Genomic DNA, 26252 nt, shown 5'->3' with positions numbered 1-26252 from the left:
TATGCAATGACAACAATAGCATATGAGTGACTCATCATCAAGTAAAGAAGATGTGAATTATGTACTGCTCCTTATCCTTATGAAGATCACCATGTAAGCACCATTAGAGAATCAACCACAAATATGATCTAAATATCAACTATGTAACCCCAAGAATCATATGAGATTTTATCATGGACAACTCATAACAACATCATAGCAAGATATATCGTTTAGCCATATAAACATCATCATCAAGGACTATTAACCATAATGCCAACAATGCATTATTAAAGGCATATGCTCCCCCTCAACCTGTGCCATCTGTTCACTGTTAGATCTGAACATGCATATATCAGCATCATCATCATCAAGTTAGGATCCTTCTAAACATCTTTACAAGTATCAAGACATTTCCACACATCCTCAGCAAACTGTAAACATTATCAAACAGAGAAAATAATGGACTGAAACATAACAAATCCTTTTCCTGAACCTGTCCCTACTGCATTTCTTCAGATAATCATATACGCTACTGTGTAGTATCCAACTCGCGTATATACGCGACTTCCCTTTATGGAACCTGCGTATAAGATTCAGGACACTGAAGTTTTATGCTTTCAGCTCCCTCTGAGTCTGTTATGTCTGTGTTGTGCTTTGTCTGAGTACATTGTGTTGTGCCACATCTTTCTGACTGTAGTTCCTTCTTCTTCCATATCTTCAAGTGTGATGTTGTTTTCTCCTTTTGGTGTGATGTCCATGCTTTGTTCCTGCATTCCTTTGCTATATGTCCAAGCTTGTTACATGCATAACATCTTACATGTTTCATATTTCTCCTGTAGCAATCAGCAACTTTGTGACCAAACATATTGCAAGCAAAGCAATATCCATTAAAGTACCTTGAATGTGATGATGTTTCTGCATGATGGTCTTGAACCCTTCTTCTTCCACATCTAGCTGCAACATGTCCAAGATTATGACATACATAACATTCAACATTATTCATAGGAGGAGTAGAAGATTTTCTTTGAGGAGTCTCTTTCCTTGATTGTTGATGGGGTTGACCTTTCATCTCCTTGTTGATCATTTTAGATTTCTCTTTAGAGTTCCTTGCCTCACCTTGTGAAATATATTCACCTTCAACAAATTCATGAAAACCAAGACCAGTCTTGATAGCAGGAGACCTTTGACTACTAAGAATATCATCCAAGGCTTTAGTACTATCTTGAAATTTCAACAGTTTATCCTTTTCTTCTAATTTACCTTTCAAGATATTTACCTCAACTTGAAGTTGTTCCTCCTTTTCTAGACATTGCTTCTTCATGTCTTCTTCAGCTTTCCTTCCTTCTTCAAACTGATACCTTAGTTTGAGAATCTCCTTTTCTTGTTCTTCATTCAGATCCTGCTGCATTTGACGAATTCTGAAGGCACATTCCAGTTGAGATTTTAATCTGATAACTTCGTTTACCTGTTTTTCAATAGCTTGGAGTAGATCTTTATTCTGCTTCTTTGATTCTTCAAGATCTTCCTTTAGCGAGCGGATCGTGGCTTCAAGACTTTCATAGTAACTGGATCTATCTCTGAGTTTCTTGATGGTTGTGCTTCTTTCATTGACTTCATCTCTTAATGATGTCACTTCACCCTGCAACTTTTGACATTGATTTTCCTTGTCCTTGAGTAACTTTCTTACCTTGTTTCCTTCCTCTGATTGAGCTTTTAGTTTGGTAACTTCTTCTTTGAAAGCACATTCCCTTTTGTTCAATAGATCTTGTTGATCTTTAATTTTGTCTGTAAGCCTTCTAAATACTGTCTCTATTTGATATCCTTCTTCCTCACCCATAAGAGCACATTCAGTTGTTTCGTTATCACTTCCATCCTTTCCAAATGGATAGATAGCTAGAACATCAGAGGATAGCAAATTCGTACCTGATAGTTCATCTTCATTCTGAAATGATTCTGAATTTGATTCTGAATCTGAAGAGCTTCTTATACCTAATCCCCAATCGATTCTCCCACTGTCATAGTTCTTCTGAAATTTCTTCTTCTTCTTAGGTGCTTTCTTCTTAAGCTTCTTTCCCATAGTTCCACGGATCTCCTTCAAGCGATCTAGCTTCTACCAAAGGACCTGCTCTGATACCAATTGTTGGAAATAATACTGAGAAGGGGGGGTGAATCAGTATTATCAGATCAATATAACTTTTTCTCTTTCCATATTAAGATTCATATGTGATGCAACAAGTATATATCCATTAAACATATGATTCAGTTAGTTGATCTCTAATGAGTGCATCAGAACATTATTAACCATATGAGCAGTAAACCAGAGCAGTAAAATAGAACATATCATCACACACAAGAAGCACACATGAACACCATAATGTAAGGTGGAAACCCAATGTGGGTGAAAACCACCTGCTGCAAGTCGTCTCAATCTTCTTTAATAAGAAATACCTTTTACAATAGTTTTGTACTGGTGCAGACTTATACCAGTACACAGGCTTCTACCTGCAGAAGGCTACAACCTTCTCTCGTTCTCCAGACTCTCCTGGAAGGGAGCTACAACCCCCTTTGCGCAGGTTGCTACCTGCTGAGATGCTCCAACCTTTACTTGTTTTCCAGCTGCTACTAGAAGGGAGCTACCACCCCCTTGGATCTTGTACTAGCTAATGTACTAGTACGTAGGTGCGGACCTACCGAAGGCTACAACCTTCTCTTTCTTCCTCCAGGTACCACGTTTCATAAATTTTCAGACTGGATACACCTGAAGCACAACACATAATCTGAAAGGCCACGTTTCATCCAATTTTCATACTGGATCCATAAATATCATTGAAGCACATAATCAATCAATCTTCTGAATCACCCAATCACCAGATCAATACATATACAAGGATAATATGAGTGTTAGCACCCAGATCTAGTCCATCAAATCACATAAATATGAGTCATTATGATCCTGATCCAATATTAGTTCTCATCCATCAATACTGAAGCTAAACACAATCAACCAAACAGGATATGCAGAATACTGACACCTTTAAACTGTCATCAGAACCCATCAACAACCAGAACCACCTGTGACTTCAAATATCATAGCTCAAATTGTATACGCTACTACAATGAACCAAACCTGCATATATACGCGCTTACACCAAAGCCAACCCACGTACAGATGTATAAATATTCAAACATGACTTGCATCGATTTCAAACTTAAGTTATACCCAGTTCAGATCTCTACAAGCGTCAGTATACAGATCTAGAATAAGCATAATCAACTATATAGAGATAGTTCATTTCAAACCATTTGATCCCGATCTATCCTTAGATCTTGTTCTCCATCAACCGGTGAGATCCCTCTTTAGCTCAGATCCAGATCTGCACCTTAACCCAATCACAGTATTCCAGATCTAGATATTCAATAATTCAGATGATGCTTTGTCAAATGATCTCCTTCCTCTTTGATAGCCTTAGTCCTTTCTCAATACCACGGTCCAAAACCATAGGATCAAAAAAATTGTTGGACTAATACCATGAACCAACCATGAAAGTGCGTGAGATCAACACTTTTGGATGCAATACCATGGACCAAAACCATAGGATCAAAAACTGTCGAACTAATACCATGAACCAACCATGAAAGTGCGTGAGATCAACACTTTTGGATGCAATACCACGGGCAAAAACGATAGGATCAAAAACTGTCGAACTAATACCATGAACCAATACTTGGGATCAACACTTCTGACGAGGTACCATGGTCCAAAACCATAGGTTCAAATACCAAGGACTAACTACCATGGACGAAAGGTAAGTTCTCCAACATATACGCGCTTTTACTTGCATGAAAGTGTGTGAACTTTTTCTCTACATGCAATACCACGGACCAAAACCATAATAAACCAATACCACGAACCCAATACTTGGGATCAACACTTCTGACGAGGTACCATGGTCCAAAACCATAGGTTCAAATACCAAGGACTAACTACCATGGACCAAAGGTAAGTTCTCCAACATATACGCGCTTTTCCTTGCATGAAAGTGCGTGAACTTTTTCTCTACATGAAATAAACTTTTCTTTGCATAAAAGTGCGTGAACGTTTCTCTACATGAAATAAACTTTTCTCTGCATAAAAGTGCGTGAACTTTTCTCTACATAAAATAAACTTTTCTCTGCATATAAGTGCGTGAACGTTTCTCTACATGAAATAAACTCTTCTCTGCATAAAAGTGCGTGAACTTTTCTCTACATAAACTTTTCTCTGCATAAAAGTGCGTGAACTTTTCTCTACATTAAATAAACTTTTCTCTGCATAAAAGTGCGTGAACTTTTCTCTACATGAAGGAAACTTTGTTGCACTATAATTTATCAAATAAATTTGCTGCACTATAATTTATCATTTGTGTGATTTGTCATCAAGGACAACACTTGTCTCATAATGCCAACACAACATAGCCAAGGCATTTGATGTTTTAAATCCATTCACTTCACCTTTCCCATTACCATTCTCATGACTATACTACCACTATCCATTTACACCAATTGACCGAACCAATCTAATCGATTGTCATAGTATAACCTTCTACTATGCTTACTCATGCAAAAAGTTTCATCTGAATATCACATTACGTAGTGGGTACCACATAACTCTCCCCTAGCGCCATTAAATTTCCTCTTTCCCAACCAATTCCGAAGACTCAAAAATTAAAATGAAAGCATAAGAAACTAGTAAGAAGAAAACCATGAAAACAATATGACACCACATACAAAGTGGCATAGCTATGCACCAGACACACTCAAATTGAGAATCAAGCGCAACAATTGCAAAATACCAAAAACACAAGACTAATAATAAACACCATGACTCAATCCCAATGGTTCCCAGTTATTCCAAAGGAAATATCAACCTAAGCCTTCTTCAATATTTCATGGAAGTCTCTCTGGCCATGCTACTACCTGCATCATGTTGTCATTAACACATAACTATTAGTGCATAAATAAACATAAAATACACTAGTTACCTCATCTTATTGTGCCAAACAGGTTTCTTGCAACTGAACACATCCACACCATCTCTCGAAGGACTCCAATCCTTTGACAATTCCACCTGTAACTAAAGACTAGCTAATATACCTATCAAGTACATGTTCATGAATATAACATGTATCCACATAATGTCAGACAAGATTAAGGTTAAGAAGACTTCTTGTAGGCAAAACACTCATTCGTTTGGAACTAGGTTTCCAAAAATAGCCAAATGAATTCTTGCCCAATTCCTTTCTTTGACCTTTTCCTTGCTGCAATTGAGTGTTATTATGCACTGTCACATCACCTGATAGTCAGTGATATAAACACATCAACCATTACCTTGTTATGCTAATACCAACATGTTTCCAGCAACTTCTCACACATGTAAACCACACGTTCCAAATATCAATACAATCATATCTATAAATTTGAAATCCACTTTTACAAACAATCATGTCATAACCCATAGTCATCTCATAGTCATTAGACATAAAGCTACAACTGTTAAATTCATTCAAGTACATATCAAATGTCTCAACACATATGTGTTACTACAAACATTTTAAAACAATATCATTTGAACACATACCCATATTATGCAATTCATTAAACATTCAACCAACTTGCAACCATACTAGGTTAAATAAATCAACTAGGCAACATAATCAAACAGTCAAGTACCAAATATATGACATAAGAAAACTCATACTTTAATGTATCTCAAGGGAGGTGATCTTGTCTACAATATCAATCCAGTGGGCATTTTATGATAGAGTTTATTAAGTCTCTTGATAAAGTTGGCCACTCGTTCACTACGGTTTCTCTTCAATTCTTCAAATTCAGTAATCCTTCTTTAACCCCCATTGATTTTTAAATATAGTTATGAGTTCATTCCAATATGTAATGGAGGTAGGTCTAAGTTTTCTAAACCATATCCTAACATTTCCTTCAGGGGATTGCACAAATAATCTCATATAAACATTTTCATGTTCTATGGACATATTATCTGTGAAATCTAAGAAAGTTGCTAAATGATTTTCTGCTAAAGGCCCAATTTCACCATTAAATCTTGGTAAATTCTTTAGATATCAATCAGGGAAATTTGCCAACTTTTGAGGAAGGACTAAAGCAACATATCTTGCTTGTACAATGGGTTGAAAAGCCATAATGGAAGGTGGAGTCTGGGGTGATTTAGTAGATGATGAATAAGAAGAGGATGAAGGTGAAGGTGAAGGAGAATCAGGAGGGGTATCAGTGTGTGGAGGAGAGAAAGAAGGAGGAAACCTATTTGAGGATTTCAAGGGGGTTTTAATAACTAACTTCTGAACTCCTGATGGAAAGTATTCCTTATTATCAAACAAAGGATTTGAATACACAAATAATATCTCTTCAAGATTAGTATAAGTTTATGGAATATAATAAATACTTGAAGAGATGAAATATGTAGGCTTGAATTCAGGTAAATGTAAATCCAATTCTTCCTCAGATGAAGGTGATTTTATAGGAATGGATGGAACTTGATATGAATCAAGTCAATGGATTAAAAAGGCTGATGGAAGATCTACTCCTTTTGAATGGAGTTTAGAAACCCTAGGAGGTAGTTCAGTCAATTCAGGATTAGATAGAACAAATGAAAATGGATCTATAGATGGTATATCTTTAGAGTGTAATGCTGAAGAGGAAGAAGAATCTTGAAGTATTCTCCTTAAATAGGCTCCCCTAACAAGTCTCTCTGGATTGAGTAGAGGGTTAACAATCTCATAATCATAGCGTGATCTAGTATGCTTAAAAGGAGCCAATTTGAAATAGTGGAATTGTCAGGTGAAAGATTTTAACATATATCTAATCCTTTATTCACCTTAAAGGAAAAGAGAAAAATTGTTTCTCCGAGGGAAAATAAATATTTCCATCCTTCACTCCCCGACAACGATGCCAATCTGTTGTTGTCCTTTGAGATAACTCTAGGTCAATTAGTTATGCCAAATCATCTATAATGTTTTGTTGTTTTGAATTATTGGATGACGAGTGAAAAATTTATAAATAGGTGCTTTAAACTCAGAGAGGTTTCCAAGTAAAATAAAAGGTTGTTCTTCAAACTTAGATAGATTTTAAATGGGTGGAAAAGTAGAGCATAAATAAATATAATTAATTTAATATTCAAATTGAATACTTAACAAACTATAAGAATAATTTAAGAAAACAGTGTTTTCTTAATCAACAAAATATAATTAAATTGTTACAGATATCTGAAGTAATTTATAATTAAATAGGAACTTACATTAACAAAAAATTCTTTAAATTATTCTATTTTTATAAACACAATTTAATAGGGGACTCAAAACAAGACTGAAACTCAGTCGGATTTTGCCCATATTACTGTAAAAGACTTAATTTATATGCAGAAAATATAATGAATGAATAATGTGAATCAAAACTCATTGAGAAACAAACCTTGTGAGATAAATCTAGAATCCTTTATTATTCCAAAAGAAATGCTCTAGCATAGTACAAATCTGATTGATAGCTCGTTTAAGGGTTCAACCCATAATAACTCAAAGAAGGAGTTATTTATGCAGAAACTTTGAAAAATATTTATATATGTTGGAACACCATACCAAAATATGACAAAATTACAAAAATATGACAATATTTTAGGAACCATGTTATGAAACCAGCTCAAGAAAAGATAGAAAAGATAGATCAACGCCTTAGAATTCAGCCTCTTCGAGGGGGCAACCTCCTTTACATTACATAAATGAACAATTCTTCGATGATACAAATGACAAAACCTCCTTTCTATATATAGGAGTCTAAGGAGTCACAATATAATCCAGCCGACCTAACAATAATAATATAAAGCCACAAAAATAACAATAGAGGGATTCTATGGGGCACAGAAATAACAATATGGGGGTAATAGGGGCAGAACAATATAAATAAGGGGTATAACTACAATAGTAATGGGGTAATCACTAGTATTATAGGGACCCAACATGCCCCTCTCCTTCAAAAAAGTGTTGTCCTCAACGCTTGAGTAGTTCTGGATACTTCTGCATAAAATTCTCATCCTCCCATGTGGAATCTTCAGCGGATAAGTTCTTCCACTTGATAAGATACTTTGAAATTGATCGATTTCGTAGCTGTCGAGTTCTTGTTTCTGTGACTGCTTCCGGTTCCAATATAATTTTTCCTTCCTCGTCAAGTTCTGGCAATATTGTTTGAATTGGGAGCTTGTCACCTATAACCTTCTTTAAACATGAAACATGGAAAAATGGGTGCAATCGAGAAGCTGCAGGAAGCTCCAATTTGTATGCCATAGTACCAATCTTTTGCAACACCTTGTACGGACCATAATACTTTGGTGATAATTTATTATCCTTCTTAGCTTGCTAGGGACATTTGCTTATATGGTTGTAGCCGTAGGAATACCCAATCACCTACATCAAAACTTCTTTCACTGCGATGTTGATCTGCCTGTTGTTTCATTCTATTTTGTGCCAACACGAGGTTATCCTTTAAGAGTTGGAGGACTTGTTGTTGATGTTCGATGTGATGTTCCACTACTTGAACCTTAGAATTTTCTCTTAAATATGATGTGATGGATGGTGGTTGATACCCATAAAGTGCCATAAATGGGGTCATTTTTGTTGCTGTATGGAAGGAAGTGTTATACCACCATTCAGCCAGAGGCAACCATTTGACCCATTGTGTCTGTTTATCAGATACAAAGCAACGAAGATATCCTTCCAAACATTTGTTTACTATCTCAGTTTGCCCATCAGATTGAGGATGATAAGATGAGCTATGAGCTAACTGAGTACCAAGACAAGAAAATAATTATGTCCAAAAATTTCCAGTGAAAATGGGATCTCTGTCACTTACAATAATCTTTGGGTTTCCATGTAGCTTTTGAACTGTTTCCATAAATGCAGTAGAAACTGTACTGGCTTTAAATGGATGTGATAATGCACAAAAGTGTGCATACTTGGTAAGTCTGTCAACTACCACCATGATGACACTCTTTCCCTCAGACTTGGGTAAACCTGTGATAAAATCCATTGAAACCTCCTCCCAACGTTGGCTTGGAATGGATAAAGGTTGTAATAGACCCGGTGTCTTAATTGTTTCAACTTTATTTTGCTGGCAAACCAAACATTCTCCACAAACTTTTGAATATCTGATTTAAGGCCATCCCAAAAAAATTCCTTCTTAACCCTGTGGTAAGTTTTTAAAAATCCTGAGTGCCCTCCTAAGGGAGAAGTGTGCAATTCCATAAGAATCTTTTGTTTTAGCTGGGAATTCTTACAGAGGTATAAGCGATCTTTGTACCATAACGAATCATTTTTCCAGCTAAATGTATCAGAAGTACTGGAATCTTGTTGTAGCTTTCGAATAAGTGCCCACACTTCTTCATCATTCTTCCATTCCTCCCTTGCTTCGTTTATCCAATCTGGTTGGATAATAGAAATGGCACACAACAATGCTTCCACATCCTCATCCTTTCTTGAGAGTGCATCTGCCACCACATTTTGCTTCCCTTTTTTGTAGATGATTTCAAAGTCATAACCCAACATCTTTGTGACCCACTTTTGTTGCTCTTCAGAGGATAATCTTTGTTCTAAAAAGTATTTAAGGCTATCATGATCCGTTTTTACCTTGAAGTGTCTTCCCATTAGGTAGGGTCGCCATTTCTTAAGTGCATGGAGTATTGCCAACATTTCCTTCTCATAAATAGCTTTGCTTAAAAACTTTCCCTTGATTGGACGACTTTCAAAAGCAATGGGTCTTTCATCTTGCATTAGAACAGCACCAATTCCATTTCCTGAAGCATCACATTCCACAATAAAGGTTTTTGTGAAGTCCGGTGTAGCTAAGACCGGTGCTTGGCACATTGCCTCTTTAAGATGTTCAAAGGCCTTTGTTGCTTCCGGAGTCCATGAAAATGAATCTTTCTTCAATAATGTTGTTAGAGGTGCTGCTATTCTCCCATAATTCTTAAAAAACTTGCGATAATACCCTGTCAACCCAAGAAATCCTCGCAGATGCTTTATGGATGTGGGGATTTTCCATTCCTTAATGGCTTTAATTTTGCTAGGGTCTACCTTAACTCCTTCATGAGATACAATATGACCCAAATATTCCACCTCCTGGACTCCAAAGAAACATTTGGATCTTTTTGCATATAATTGTTTCTCCTCCAATAGTTGTAGCACCCTGTCAACATGTTCAACATGATCCTTCCAAGACTTGCTGTAGATTAGTATATCATCAAAAAATACTAACACAAATTTTCTAAGGAATGGTTTGAAAATTGAATTCATCAAACCTTGAAATGTTGAAGGTGCATTGGTAAGGCCAAAAGGCATGACCAAAAATTCATAATGACCCTCATGAGTTCTAAATGTCGTTTTCGGAATGTCTTCAATCTTCATTCTGATTTGATGATATCCTGAACGAAGATCCAACTTGGTGAAGTAAATTGATCCATGCAATTCATCCAGTAATTCATCAATAACAGGAATGGGGAACTTATCTTTAATAGTGAGCTTGTTGAGCTCCCTATAATCCGGACACATGCGCCATGATCCATCCTTCTTGTGCACCAATACTACTGGAGCTGAGAAAGAACTTTGACTCGGTTGAATTATACCAGCCTCTAGCATTTCTGCAACCATACGTTCAATTTCACTTTTTTGGACATAGGGATATCTGTACGGCCTGATGTTTGGAGGAACACTTCCTGGAATCAGATGAATAGCATGATCATGATCACGCATAGGTGGGAGACCCTTGGGAGTCTCAAATACCTTGGAATGATTGTCCAGGACTTTTTGGAGATCTGGAGAAATAGATGATTCCAATGTGGAAACATCTAGCGAGCATAATTGTGCAATTACACCTCTTTTCTCCTTTTTAGAAGCTTTTTCATACCATGAGAGCTGATTATCTTTCCTGGTTTCCCTGCAATACCCCTTAATTCAACTTCCTTTCCTTCCGTAGAAAATTTGATGAAAAGTTCTTGAAAATTAAAAGCTATTGTACCCAAGGATTGTAGCCATTGGACTCCTAGTACAACATCCACACCTCCCATTGGAATGGAAAGCATTGGGCTAGTCAATACATATTCTCCCATGGATAGCTTGATATTATGGCACTTTCCAGAGCAATTTATTGTTCCTCCATTTGCAATCATCACTTGACACTCTGGTGCTGGATATAAGAAGCAATTCAATTCTTTTGCTACCCTACAATGAATAAAATTGTGGGTGCTTCCTGAATCAATCAACACTATTACCTTTTTCTTCTTGATTTGTCCTTCTATCTTGATGGTTTGAGGAGTGGTAATTCCTGCCAATGCATTACAAGATATGGTCGGATTTATTTTTTCTTCATCTAGGCTTTGTTCCTGGAGTATATCTTCTTCTTTTGACCTTTCTTGCTCCTTTTCTTCTTCCTCTTCACAATCTATGTAGAATAATTTCTTCTCAGCACACTTATGACCTTTAGTGTATTTGCTATCACAACTGTAACAAAGCCCTTTTGCTCTTTTTTCTTCCAATTGTTGTGGTGTCAACCTTATAGGTTGTGGAAGACTAGGGGCAACAACACTTCCGTCTTTATAGTTGTGAGTGGTATGCTTCCTGGTTGCCATAATTTTGCTTTCCATTTTTCTTGCTAACCTGAATGCCTTCTCTAATGAATCAGGTTCCCAAAGGCGAACATCATGTTGGATATTATCCTTTAAAGACCCTATGAACACATCAATCCTATGCTCCTCTGGAATATCTTTTACCCTTATGTTCAATTTTTGGAACTCCTCAATGTGCTCCATTACTGAACCCTTTTGTTTGAGACTTATCAATTGGCTAAAAAAAGTGTTGCTTTTTGTATCTTCATAATGTGCTATCAATTCTTCCGTAAAAATTGCCCAAGTGATAAATTGTTTACGAGAACAAAGCCATTGATACCATACAAACTGATTTGGTTCCAAATATACAGTTGCCATACGTACCTTTTGTGCGTTTTGCACATTATTGAGATCGAAGAATTGCTCCATTTGTAATATCCATGTGGCGGGATCCTTGCCATCAAACTTCCTCATATCGATTTTTGGAATATGGTGATTCTTCGATCCAACATTAGCGTCTATGGAATCATGATTAACATTTCTTTTGTTCTCATCATGAGTTTCCTTTACTACCTTTTCACTATTAGTGACCCTTTCTTGTAGCAACTTCTTCAATTCTTCCATGTTTGTCTTCAAATCTGCCATGTCTCTCTTCAAATTTGTCTTCGAATCATCCATCTTAGCTTCCATGCCCTTTATCTTAGATTCCACGCCATTTACCTTAGATTCCACGCCACTTATCTTAGCTTCCACACCATTTATCTTAGCATCTGTTAACTTTTGTGAGCGTGACATTTGTTGCACTTGTTCTTGTAATTTTGATATATCATGTAGCATTTCTTCCTCTTCTTCATGAGTCATGCTAGAGCTTTCAGGTTCCTTACTAGGTGTTTGCATTTTCTTTCCTCGGGGCATCAGTTACCGATAATAATGCTTTACTATGCCCTTTGAATTCCGTTAAACCAAGCTTACACAAAAATTTAAAAAAAAAACTACACACCTTTTTTCACTTTATAGAAGCCTGATATTGAATCTGATGTATCTCTGTAATTTCGGATCATCTAGTTCTGAAATTGCTACCTGTAGTAGCCTTCTACGTCCTCTTTCCAATGCCACAAGTTTGAGCCAAATTGGATTCTCCAAGGAAGAGTTATGTGAAATCTCCCATAGTGACTTGCTTTTAGACTGTTTCAGTAGAGCAAACTTGTACGACGTGCCACGAGTCACTGTTTCAACCTTTGAATTTGAAACACACACAAAAGAAACTACAGCCCGTCCTCTTTCTGTAACTTCTTACGAAATTTCAATACGATCCCCAGAGAGAAAGTTATGACGATTTTCCCCAGGTCACCTGTTTTGAATGTAATTCAGGAGTCTGTAAAAAGACCAACTTCCTCAGATCATATCTCCGCCAATATCGCGTGAAAAGCTCTGAAATTCGGATCCAAGGTTCAGCGTGATTTCTTCTAAAATGGGTTTGTTTTGCGACTTCTGAAACGTCACAGAAAAAAAGTTATAGCGAAAATTCCACGATGACCTGTTTGGAGCAGCGAAACCCTAGAATCCAAAGCTCCGATACCAAATGTTATGAAACCAGCTCAAGAAAAGATAGAAAAGATAGATCAACGCCTTAGAATTCAGCCTCTTCGAGGGGGCAACCTCCTTTACATTACATAAATGAAAAATTATTCGATGATACAAATGACAAAACCTCCTTTCTATATATAGGAGTCTAAGGAGTAACAATATAATCCAGCCGACCTAACAATAATAATATAAAGCCACAAAAATAACAATAGAGGGATTCTATGGGGCACAGAAATAACAATATGGGGGTAATAGGGGCAGAACAATATAAATAAGGGGTATAACTACAATAGTAATGGGGTAATCACTAGTATTATAGGGACCCAACAAACCGAAAACCTGCTGAAGAGGTGGCTCTATCTTTTGGGAATCTATTGATGATCTAGCCTGAAAAAAATGATGAGATGTCATACTGTTAGGATAAAAAATTACTCAATTTTTTCACTCAATTGATCCCATCTTTTTTCACTTGGGATTTCCAAATTCACCATCTGTCTAAATGTTTCATCCACTTTTGTGTACCTCTAAAAGGTTGGCTTGTTAAGGAACAAATGTTTAATTTCATGATTGATGGTCAAACCAAACTCCAAGGCTTCCAGAAAGGCCTTCCCTGTTATTTGTCCTTTGATTCCTGCAAACTTGGTTCTATCCACTACAATAGTATACAATTTCTTGCAATAATATTCTAGTTTCATCAATTTATCATTTAGAGCTACCAATCTTGGTAGTCCTTTCTGATTTAGGATATTAAATTTTGAATGAAACCTTTGGACAACAATATCCAGGGTTTGACATTTTGTTTCTAACTGATTTATCAAATTCTTCTTTTATAAGACGTTACTAATCTCTAAGATGGCAGTTATTCTATCAAAAATATTTATCTCTTCCAGTTCTTCTCTAGTTTTTGAATTTAGCACCTTTATCATATATGTGGCTTATGTTGGCTTGGTCTTCAAAGCTTCTTTCTATTCTTTTATTACTGATCTACATCTGGTAATGAGTTATTTTTGTTCAAAAATTATTTGTATGGATGGCCATACATATGTCATATATTGGCTTATGTGTGTCCAAATATATTCCTTAGCTTGGGCCAAATTATCTACCATTAGGGACTTACTTTCCAACTTCTATATCTTAAGTTCTAATCTGTGGGACTTCTGCATCTCTTGTAAATACAAAGTATCATTTTTCTAAACTTTGGAACTTTTGCAGTAACTTATCATTTTCCTATTTTTGTATGGCCAATTCTTGTGATAATCTTGTTGGATCAGCTGTTGTTGATGTAGACTCAATGACTGTTGATGATGAACTAGGTTTTGTACCTATAATTGTTATTGGGACTGATGTGACTAGAACCATAGCAAGTTGTGTTGCTTCTTTCTCGTTTAGTAACTATTCAACCTACTCTTCCATTTTCTTTAGTTGTATATTTTTCTCTATGATAAGCTTGAGCATGTCCTCCTTTTGCTAATCATTTTTGATATGTCCTTTATTAGAGGATCTTTTGTAGAGGGAAGCTTCAACTATTTCTTTAATGCAGCAATTTCTTCATCTTTATTTTTGAGGAGTAACTCTGCAGCTTTGACATCTTTGGGATCATATCCTACTTTAATCACTAAGTCCTCTAGTGCCTTTATTCTATTATCTTTGGCTAATGAAGAAATATTTTCTATCTTGAGCTGAGATTGAACATTGGATAGGGCAGTCCTAAGTTTGGAAAGATACATAGTTGTAGTTGTCATTGTGGAAAACAACATCTCACTAGACTGTATGTTCATATCCATATGGTCAATTAGATGGATTTGATTGACATCAAATGAAAATATAGTATTTTTATAATCTGATGGAGACTTAGGAAATGGGATTTGTGCTTGCAAGAAAGCCATATGCATTCTTCCTTTCTCATTGTCGAAAGCAGAAAGAAGTCTATGCTGGGAAGTTGATGTGGACTAAATGATTTCTAGAGGTTCTCTAGAGGCTCCTGCTAATGTAGAATCTTCTGAATCTCTGAGATCAATTATTACTAGTGGATTTTCTTCTGTTGATTTTGTCATGCCAACATTTCGATTCTTCTGTTGTAAAATGAACCCCTTCATAATGTCCCCAGTAGATAAAGTCTCTTCTCTCACCCTTTTCTGTTTCTTTCTCTAAGCAACTAGAGACTATTCACTGGGGGTGGATAAACCTGTTCATCTGCCTCTTGAAGTGTCCCATCAAACCACTTCTCTTAAATCATGAACTTTTCTATTTCTAGTCTTGGAGTATGATTATAGGGAGTCATTTTTAATTCAACTCTCAAGGCAGAAATTATACCAAAAGGGTCATAAGACTAGGTAAAGCTAAGCTGGAAATTCATTTTCTTTAACAACGTATCTACTTCAACACCAACTGATCTAGTGTTGCAAATGAATGATTGATCTGGATTTAAAAAGGAACACAATAAAGTATAGAAATAACCATAAATACAAAGATGTAGTAGAAATAATACTTCATTTCATTAATGTAAAATACTGAAATACGCTTACAACCAGAAATGGAAATAAACCATTTAGGGCGATGGTAGCTTATCACTGAGAAGAGATGTGGTGGCTACATGCATCTGAACTGAGTTACAATGAGGCTTGAAGGCCTATTTATTGTTGAGAAACAACAGAAAATTATAAACCTCCAAAAACCTAACCCTAGGAGATGAAACACCAAACTATGGGCCCCGTTTGGGTAAATTTGTACATCAACTCAACTTCCCGCTGTCGTAACTTTGGCATACGATCTCCGTTTGACACGCACAATACCTCATTAGAAATACCTATGCAAGGAATACAACTTTGGGATGAGAAACATTGGTCCATGGACTCATGTTGCTCCTAGTTTTCCCAAAAAACATCGTTTAGGGCCTCAAAACAACTTCAAAAGTTCAGGACTCCAAAAAATGCTAAAAATAGTAAATTGTGCTACAATTAAGGAAACTGAAAAATTAAAAGAGACAATTGTGGGGGTCCAAGTGGGATAGGTGGGTGGCCAACAACATCCACCTGGATCATTCCTACCCCCTTAGGAAGCAATGGTTCCCATTGTGTTGAGTTCCTCCATGAGATGAGGAAGCTTCTATTGAACTTGGTCCCTGGTGAGGCGTTTCACAACCTCTAATGTGTCAAGTAATGGTGGGAAACATGGTCGAGGGCGGTCCACATTGAACACTTAGTGCAAGTGAAGGAATGGGGGAATGTTGTGCTCCAAAGCATTGTTTCCCACAACCTTGGTAATGGTGTAAGGACCATATCGGAGTGGTTTGAGCTTTTGATGGGCTTTTTAAGGCGTTCTTTCTATAGATGCAACCAGAATTTTTCGCCTACCTGAAACTTGTGTGGCACCTGATGTTGATCATGGTGATGCTTGTACTCAACATTTCCCAAAATGGAGCGGCAATATATCGACCCGTTGGGTAGAGGTTCTCTAGGAATTATATCGAAAGAATTCTTGAGCTAACAGTGGAACATTATCCCTGTGGGTGAGGAGAAGATGTTCTTGTATTCTTTCATGACCGTATCCATTTGCTACCACTGCTGCATGGGGGAAACCTTCATGTGGGTCATGGATGTGGAGATGATATTCCCCTTAATTTGAGGGAAAACTAGATAGAAAATAAATTTCCTAGTCTGGGAGATGATCTTATTACCTTTCTTAGCAGAGATCAAAGAGGTGGCAGTAGGTGGGGCTACCTCCAGTATCTTGTATAATGAATTACCCAAAGAAATAATAACAACGCAAGGCCTTGACTCATACACAGCATATCACATCCACAAGTATGGTTGGCCTAATAATACATCACAAACATCGAGAGGTGCAACATCACACAATACCTCATTTGTGAAGGGCTTGATGTTGTAGGGATGGCGGAACTGTTGGCTAACTCGGAGATCTCTTCCTTGGTGAAGCCACCGATGCTATATGGTTGCAGGTGTGGTGTGGTCAGTAGGCCCAGCCACTTCACGACCTTTGCTGAAATGAGTTTATTTTGGCTCCCATTGTCAACAATGAATTGCAGCGGCAAACCCTTCACCCACATTTGAGAGTGGAAAAGACGCTCCCCCTCCTCTAGATCTTCGAGCTCATTCTTCTAGACCTTGTCGGTGGCAACAATGGTGCTGGGCTTCGCATCAATTATTTGCTTCCTTTGTCATTCCCCTTGTCGAGTTCTGCTCAAGGTCGAAACATGCATCAGATTCTGAAGCCTTTATCTTCGCCACCAGTGACTGCTTGGTCCGACACTCACTTGTGTTATGAGTGGGGCTCTTATGGAACTTACACCACTTTCCTATGTCCTTATTTGACTTCGTGGTGTTGTTCTTTTCTTGCAGCTTCGACGAGTTGTCTTGGGTCATCCCGCCTTCACTTTGCCCTTTGTTCTTTGGATTCGCAAATCCAAAGCCTCGCTTCTTTCGTTTAAAATTTTACTCAATCTTGACAACGTATCAGTATGTCGTTCTGAGCAAGGAGATGTTTAGGAACTCTATCTTGTCTTGGATGTACTTATGTAGGCAACCGTGGTATTTGAGTACTAAATGCAACTCAGAATCCTTGATACCCAACTTTGTGCAAAGGGTATGAAAAATATTTGTGAACTCCGGCATGTCTTGGTCCCTTCCCTATTGCAGTGTGGTCCACTTTATGTATTTATCCTCATAGATTTTGACAAGGTAGTATTGCTCCTTGATGGCATCTCGGTATGAGTTCCAAGTGGGTGCAGCTAAAAAAAATGAGTTCGTACTTTCATCCTCCTACTCACAATAGGTTTCCTACCAGTCCTTAATGTGGGGGGCTACTTTGAGAAGTAAAAAAGTGATCTTTTCTCGGGTGGAAAAATCATGAACAAAAAAATAACCTTCTAGCAGATTTAACCATTTATCTATGGTATCTACGTCTATCTGACCCTCGAATATGGGGATTTCAAAGTTAACTTGTATCTTAAACAGTGTGGCATTTCCAGAGTAGCTATTAGAAGCGAATGTGTCGCCCCTGGGTAGCCGCTGAAGGATCTGGGCAAATTTTTCCATCATCACGTTCCTTTGTTGCTCGAGGGCTTCTTCAGGCAATATTTTGATAGGATCTCCCCCCTCCTCGTCTTTCTTTTCATCTACCATGGGATGCCAGCAGGATTTGCAAGGCTGGTCTTGCAAAGGTTCGACCAGTTCAAGCCCTAACTCCTTACATCCCGACCTCGTTGGGGACATGCAAAGAAAAACACAGAAAAAGCAGACCGCTCTGGTACCACTGATCCACATTTAAACAGGAACGAAATAAAGTACAAAAATAACCATATATAAAGAGATGTAATAGAAATAATACTTCTTTTCATTAATGTAAAATATTGAAATATGCTTACAACCAAAATTGGAAATAAACAAGCTAGGGCGATGGTAACTTATCTCTGAGAAGAGATGTGGCGGCTACATGCCTCTAAAATGAGTTACAATGAGGCTTAAAGGCCTATTTATTGTTTAGAAACAATGGAAAACCCTAAACATCCAAAACCCTAACCCTAGGAGATGAAATGCCAAACTGTGGGCTCATTTTGGGTAAATCGGTACATCAACTTCCCGAGGTCATAACTTTGGCTATACAATCTTCGTTTGACGTGCACAATACCTCGCTAGAAATATTTATCCGAGGATTACAACTTTGCAATGAAAAACATTAGTCCATAGACCCATGGTGCTCCCAGTTTTCCCAAAAAAACGTTGTTTAGGGCCTCAAAACGGCTCTGGAAGTTCAGGACCCAAAAAACTACTAAAAATAGTAAATTTTGCTATAGTTAAGGAAACTGAAAAACTAAAAGATACAGTTGTGGGGGTCCAAGTGGGATAGGTGGGTGGCCACCAACATCCATCTGGATAAATGATCCAATCTTTGAATTTATTTTAAACTGATATTTCTCTTTGCTTGACACAAAGTGCAGGTCACCCATGTTGATCATCTACCTAATATATTCCAGAGAAAAGTTTCTAATAGGAACATACTTGGGCAGCTTATATGGTGCAAGATCACAACCATATACCCTTATCTCTGTATAGTTCTGGTATAAATACTAGTCACCAGTTTTAGTTTGCTCACTTAGGTGTAAAATCCTCTTGATTTCATCTCCAATCCTTGGCTCTGTCTGACTATTGAGAAGTTGTTGTTGGAAATAATACTAAGAGGGGGGGTGAATCAGTATTATCAGATCAATAATTTTATTTCCCAAACAGATTTATATACGCTACTTCAGCTAAGTGAACTAGTGTTTACACGCGACTGTACTTAAAGCAACCAATGTATATGCAGAGAAATTTTTATTTACCCAATTTATCATGAATTGAACTTTAACCCGTATATGAGAGATTTATTAGATAGTGCAGTAAAAGCATAATAAATCATCACACATAAGAAACACACATGAACACCAAGATATAAGGTGGAAACCCAATATGGGTAAAAACCACCTGCTGTTGTCGTCTCTGTCTTCTTTTAATAATAAGAAAATATGTTTACAATCTTGTACTGGTGCAGACTTATACCAGTACGTAGGCTTCTACCTACAGAAGGTTACAACCTTCTATCATTCTCCATCTTCTACTGAAAGGGAGCTACAACCCCCTAGCTCTTGTACTAGCCGATATGTTTACTACTACGTAGGCGACGACCTACAGAAGGCTATGACCTTCTTTCTTCCTCCAAGGACCACATTTCATAAATTTTCAGACTGGATCCATCAACAACATCATAACTACAATTCAATCATCAAATCAATCACTAAAACTCAATCATCAATTTTTGAATCAACCACAACTGAATCAATCGATCATTTTGACGACCCATCGTCAAATCATAATCAATCTGATCATTCAGAATACTGTCACCAGAATACAGTAACCAGAACCCAAAACTCTACAACAGCTAACAGAAACAACTGAAACATACTTTATCAGGTATACACTACTTCCATGTGTTGAACCTACATGTATACGCACTTTTATCAAAGCCAACCAACGTACACATCTGCAAATATTAACTCATAATTCTGCAACTATTCCGGACTTCAGTTATACCCAGATCATAATATTTACAGAACAACACATGCGTCAATATTCATATCTAGACTATACATGATCAAATCACATAATGATAATTCATTTCAAGCCTTAAGATCCTGATCCATCGTTAGATATTATCCTTCATCAATCACTAAGGTTCATCCTTGATTCAGATCAAGCACCACCCCATAAGCCAACAACCTACATAATAGATCTCAAACTTCCTCAGATATTCGATACTTGCATGCTTGTTCTAATGATATTCTCCTCCTTATATAGTTTTAGGCCTTTCTCAATACCCTGGACCAAAACCACTTAGGACCAATACCTTGGACCAAATACCTAGGGTCAATACCTCGGACCAAATACCTTGGACCAATACCATGGATAAAAAAACCATGGACCAAATACCTCGGACCAAAAACTTAGTTTTCCAAGATATATGTGGCTTTCCTTCTGTGAAAATGCATGTGTATGTATACAATACTTGTGTTCAGTGAACCTGTGTGTATACACAGCTTGGTCAAGGTGAACCTGCGTATACCTCTCTTTCTTCATTCTTTGTAGTCTGATATGTAATTCTTTGTTGTTAACCTGTTGTATTGTGATCTTTCATCTGAGTGAGTTGCCATCAAGGACAACACCTGTATCATAATGCCAACAATCTCCCCCTTTGGACTTGATGGCAACAACAACACCAAGTCACTCTCCCCCTTTGACATCAAGGGCAAAGGGTCATGCTCCCCCTTTGACATACATTATGTTGGTCATGCTCCCCCTGAGTACATGCTGAATTCTCTGATATGCTGAAATGTATTGATTGAGCTCCCATGATTGAGTCCATGCTCCCCCTGAGCACAAGCAAAGTCTACAAAAAGATTTTCTAAAAGAATAACATGACTCTATAACTCAACTATGTGAGGATGACCTTCCTATCACCAATGACTCATACATACATCCATCTCCCAACCAAGTGGGGATATACCAAATTTGACTCATCCACCCAACCAAGTGGGGATATACCAATTGTTTATACATGACAAAAACAAGAAATATTACATCATCCATCCCATGTAAAGTGGGGATATAAATTACATCATTTGTCCAAGAGGACCCATTCAAATGTATGAGAATACATATCACACCCTAGACTTTTACATGACTTGAGCAGAAAATGGTATAAATATCTGAAGCCATAGTTGGACTCAGCAACCATAATGCCAACAATGTTGAATGTACATGAAGGCTAATGCTCCCCCTGAACCGGTGCTACATGTGCATTGTTAACAGGTCAAAGATCAAAGCATCTTTGTTAGTCAAATAAAATTAATGAATGGAGCATATTAATCATCAATATCAGTCAGAGCACCCATATCAGAGCCTACCCCACTATTTTTCTTGTCTGAAAAACATATACGCTCCTTGACCCATAGGAACTCGCATGTGTACGTGACTACACTTCGGGAAACACGCGTATAATCACCTTTCTCTAAAAAGTTTGATTTAACAACAGGATGATATAGCAACTACTCACAGCTGTTGTCTGAGATATTCAAATGTCTCTCTGGGCAGTGGTTTGGTGAATATATCAGCAACCTATTCTTTGGAGGGAACATATTCTAATTTTACCTTTTGTTGAAGTACTTGTTCACGTAGAAAATGGTATTTGATGGGTATGTGCTTGGGCTTGGAGTGCATGACTGGATTCTTTGAAATACTGATGGCACTTGTATTATCACATAGAATGGAGATGGGTGGAGTACATGTGATCTAAATGTCTTGCAACGTTTGCATCATCCAAATTAGTTGTGTGCAGCAAGATGCAACAACCACATATTCTACTTTAGCTGTAGATAACACAATTGAACTTTTTTTATTGTTGAACCAAGACACTAACCTAGAACCCATATAGAAAGCACCACCACTAGTGCTTTTTCTGTCATCAACACTTCCTGCCCAATCTACATTTATATATGCATGCAGAGTAAGATCTATATCTCTAGGATACCATAAACGAAAGTTTCGTGTTCCTTGAAGATATTTGAAAATCCTTTTGACTGCCTGAAGGTGTGATTCCTTTGGATTTTCTTGGAATCTTCCAACTATTCCTATTGCATGCATAATGTCAGGTCGAGTACATGTTAGATAAAGTAGACTGCCAATCATGGATCTGTAAGTTGGTTGACGTACTGTTTTTGAGTCATCATTTCAACTGAGACTGCAACCTGTTACCATTGGGGTAGATACAAGTTTAGAATCTTCCATGCCATACTTTTTCAATATCTGTTTGAGATATTTGGTTTGTGAAAGAAAAATACCATCTTTATTTTATTGAACCTATAGACCAAGAAAATAGATAAGTTCACAAAGCAAGGACATTTAAAATTCTTGCAGCATTATTGAAGCAAAATTCTAACTTATGGATTCTTCATTAATACCAAAACTGATATCATTAACATAAACAACAATTATTAGCAATTATCAGCGTCAATCTTTGTATATAGATTGCTATCTGTTGACCCTTTTGAAAAACCCTGTTGGTGGAGATATTTGTCAAGGTAGTAATACCAGGCCTTTAGAGCCTATTTTAGACCATAGAGAGCCTTTCTGAGCCTGCATACAAGTTTTGCATCATTTCCAAGAATGAATCCTTCTAGTTGTTCAATATAGATTTCTTCTTCTAAGTCTCCATTAAGGAAAGAAGATTTTACATCCATTTGGTATACTTTGAATTTCTGAAAACTAGAAAGAGCAAGAAACATCCTTATGGCTTCAAGTCTAGCAACTAGTGCAAAAGTTTCTTCAAAATCTATACCTTCTTGTTGATCATATCCTTTAAAAACAAGTCTAGCCTTGATTCTAATAACTTCTCCATTTTCATTCAGCTTGTTTTTGAATATGCATTTAGTTCCTATGATATTTTTATAATGAGGTCTAGGAGCTAATTGCCAAGTATTATTCTTTTCAATTTTCTCAAGTTCTTCATTCATGGCCTTGACCCAACATTCATCTTTTCATGCTTCATTTACATTTTAAGGTTTGATGGAGAAGAGTAATGCTAGATAGCTTGAGGTTTTTGTAACAATTCTTCTTGTCTGTACACCTGCCTCTTTTTCCCCTAGAATTTGAGTTTCTGGATGATTTTTTTGAACATACCTAGAAGAAGTCTTTTCTTCTACTGTTATCTCTTCTTTTGGTGCTTCATTGGTTTCTTCTTCAGAATCATTGTGATTTTATGTGGGAAAATAATCCCCATCTTCTTCATTGTCATAATCTTCGATTTTTATTTGTTTTGGAATTTTGCATGCTTCATCAACTACAACATCAATACTTTCAACAATTTTCCCAAGTATTTTATTATAACATTTATATCCTTTACTTCGAGAAGAGTAACCAAGAAGAATACCTTCATATGCTCTGGGCTCAAACTGACCAATTTTTTCATCAGTCTTTTTAATATAAAATTTGCTTCCAAAAACTTTAAAGTATTTTATAGTAGGAGTCTTACCATACCAAAGTTCATGTGGAGTTTGAGTGTTGTTTACCCGAACATTTTCCTAGTTTAGAATAGTTAGGGTGGCGAATGCAGCTTCACCCCAGAAGGTTGCAGGTATTCTAGATTCATTTAGCATAGCTCGAGCCATTTGTTGAACAGTTCTGTTCATTCTTTCTACCACTCCATTTTGCCGAGGATTCCTTGTGGTGGAGAACTACCTTTTTATTCCATGTCGTTCACAAAATTCAAAGAATTCATCCGAGGTAAATTCCCCTCCTCGATCAGATCTGAGGCATTTGATTTTGTGATCTGATTCATTTTCAACCAAAGATTTGAAGGCTTTTAACTTTTCAAATGCTTCATGTTTATGCTTTAGAAGACCTATCCAACAAATTCTAGAAAAATCATAAATGAACAAAATAAAGTATTCTTCTCCATGAAGTGACTTTTTCCTTGATAGTCCACATAAATCAGTATTGACAAGTTCAAGAGGATTACTAGCTAACCCTTCCTTTTCAATGAACTGAGCTTTGGTTTTATTACCGAATTGACATGGTTTGCATATTGTATTTTCAAGGATGTTGATATCTGGAAGATCACAAACAACCTGGAATCTGCATTCTTTTCTTATTTGAGAAAAGCTTAGATGTCCCAATCTTCTATGCAACAGCCAATTTTCATCATTTTTGCTTAGATAGCAATGTTGTTGTCCTCCCTTGAGTATGTATAAGTTGTTTGGAGTTCTTGTACCTTTGATCACAGTCTCTCCTGTATCAAGCTCACGAACAACACATCTGTTTGATCGAAACACCACTTCATTTCCTTGATCACATATTTGACTGACACTCAACAGGTTATGCTTTAGACCATCTACATACATAACATTCCCAGCTTTAACTTTTTCTTTCAAGAAAAAAAAGCCTTTATCTTTTATGACAGCAGGAGTGTCATTTCCAAATGAGACATTCTTTTCCTTTCCTAAGGCATTATATGAGTGAAGTTTTTATTTGTCACCTGTCATGCGTTTTGAGCATCCACTGTCAAGGTACCAGTGATTTTCTTGTCCTTCTACATACAAGGCTATACCACATCTTTCTGTTTGAGGTTATTTCCTTCTCCATATCTTGGGATTTAATGGAGTTTTCTCCTTTTGAGATGTTTGCCAAAATTTGTTCCTGCATTCAGATTCTTCATAGCCAAATTTGTTACAGATTGAGCATTTTATTTCATTTTCAAGAAGAGAAAATTTATTATAGGAACATTTCTTGATCCCTGTCACATTCCTTTGATTTTGTGCTTCTCTAGTCATGATGGTTTTGTAAGCAACACATTGAGTAGCTTTGTGTCCAAAATTATGACATGAGAAACATTGACCATTAAAGAATTTCGTGTGATTATCAAATCTATTGACCTGGTGATTGTAGTTTCTATTGATATTCATATTTAGAGCAAATTGAGTAGGATTTACCTGAGGTTGGTTGTGGCTTTTGTTCATCCTTGAAGAAAATTGAGTCTGACTTAACTGGTGATATGCTTTATGCCTTTGCTGACGATTGTCATACTGTTCATTGTTGTTTGTTGCATCCAGATAGCTTTTAGTGGAGGTTGACGGCTTCTGTGATTGAGATCCTTCTTTAGTATATCCAAGATCTGTCTTTATCATAGGAGAATGCCGCACTTCAATAATTTCATTTAAGGTTTCTGATCCTTTAGCAAATCTAAGATTGGGAGATTTCGTTTTCTCAAGATCCTTTCTTAGACCCACAATTTCACATTTTAGTTTTTCATTGTGTTTTTCTTTTTTCAGCAAGTTGGTATGTCAAGGCATCTATAATAGATATTTCTTCACGAAGGTCATATTCTTCTAAAGCATCCCAAAAATTATCATCATCATAAGCCATTAGAAGTCTATAGTCATTATTATTTTCATCTTCATCACTATTTAATAAACCATCACTATCTTCATGAGTATAGTAACTCTTTTTACTTACACTTTGTTTTCTATTCCATTTTGCATATTCCTTCCCTTTATCATATTTATCTTTATGAGGACATTTGGTAGCATAATGACCGACTCTACCATAGGAAAAACATTTGAAGGGTAGTTTACCTCTAAATCTTCCGGAACCCCATTGAAGCTTCTTGACAAAGTTTACTTCATCTTCTTCTTTTGAAATATGTCCTGATTCATTGAGTTCTTCCTTTCCTTTTGCTAAAGCTTTAAATGCAGCTTCTCTCATATCTGATGGGCCTCCTTTTCTCATCTCAAAGTTAGTTAAGATTATCTGAAGATGTGTCATAGTGATAGTCTGCAAATCTTGTTTTTCTTCTATGGCAGATACTTTTGATTCAAATTTAGCAGACAAGGATCTTAAAAATTTCTCAACTAAGGTAACTTCCTTTATATCTTCACCCAGATTCTTCATATAATTGACAACCTCATCTATACATAAGAAGTAAC

Source organism: Pinus tabuliformis, chromosome 3_2 (genome assembly GCF_031772625.1).
Source record: "Pinus tabuliformis cultivar Carrire ecotype Pingquan chromosome 3_2, CPIR1, whole genome shotgun sequence".
Lineage (NCBI taxonomy): Eukaryota > Viridiplantae > Streptophyta > Pinopsida > Pinales > Pinaceae > Pinus > Pinus tabuliformis.
The sequence above is the reverse complement of the archived record's forward strand: the minus strand, read 5'-3'. Positions refer to the sequence as shown.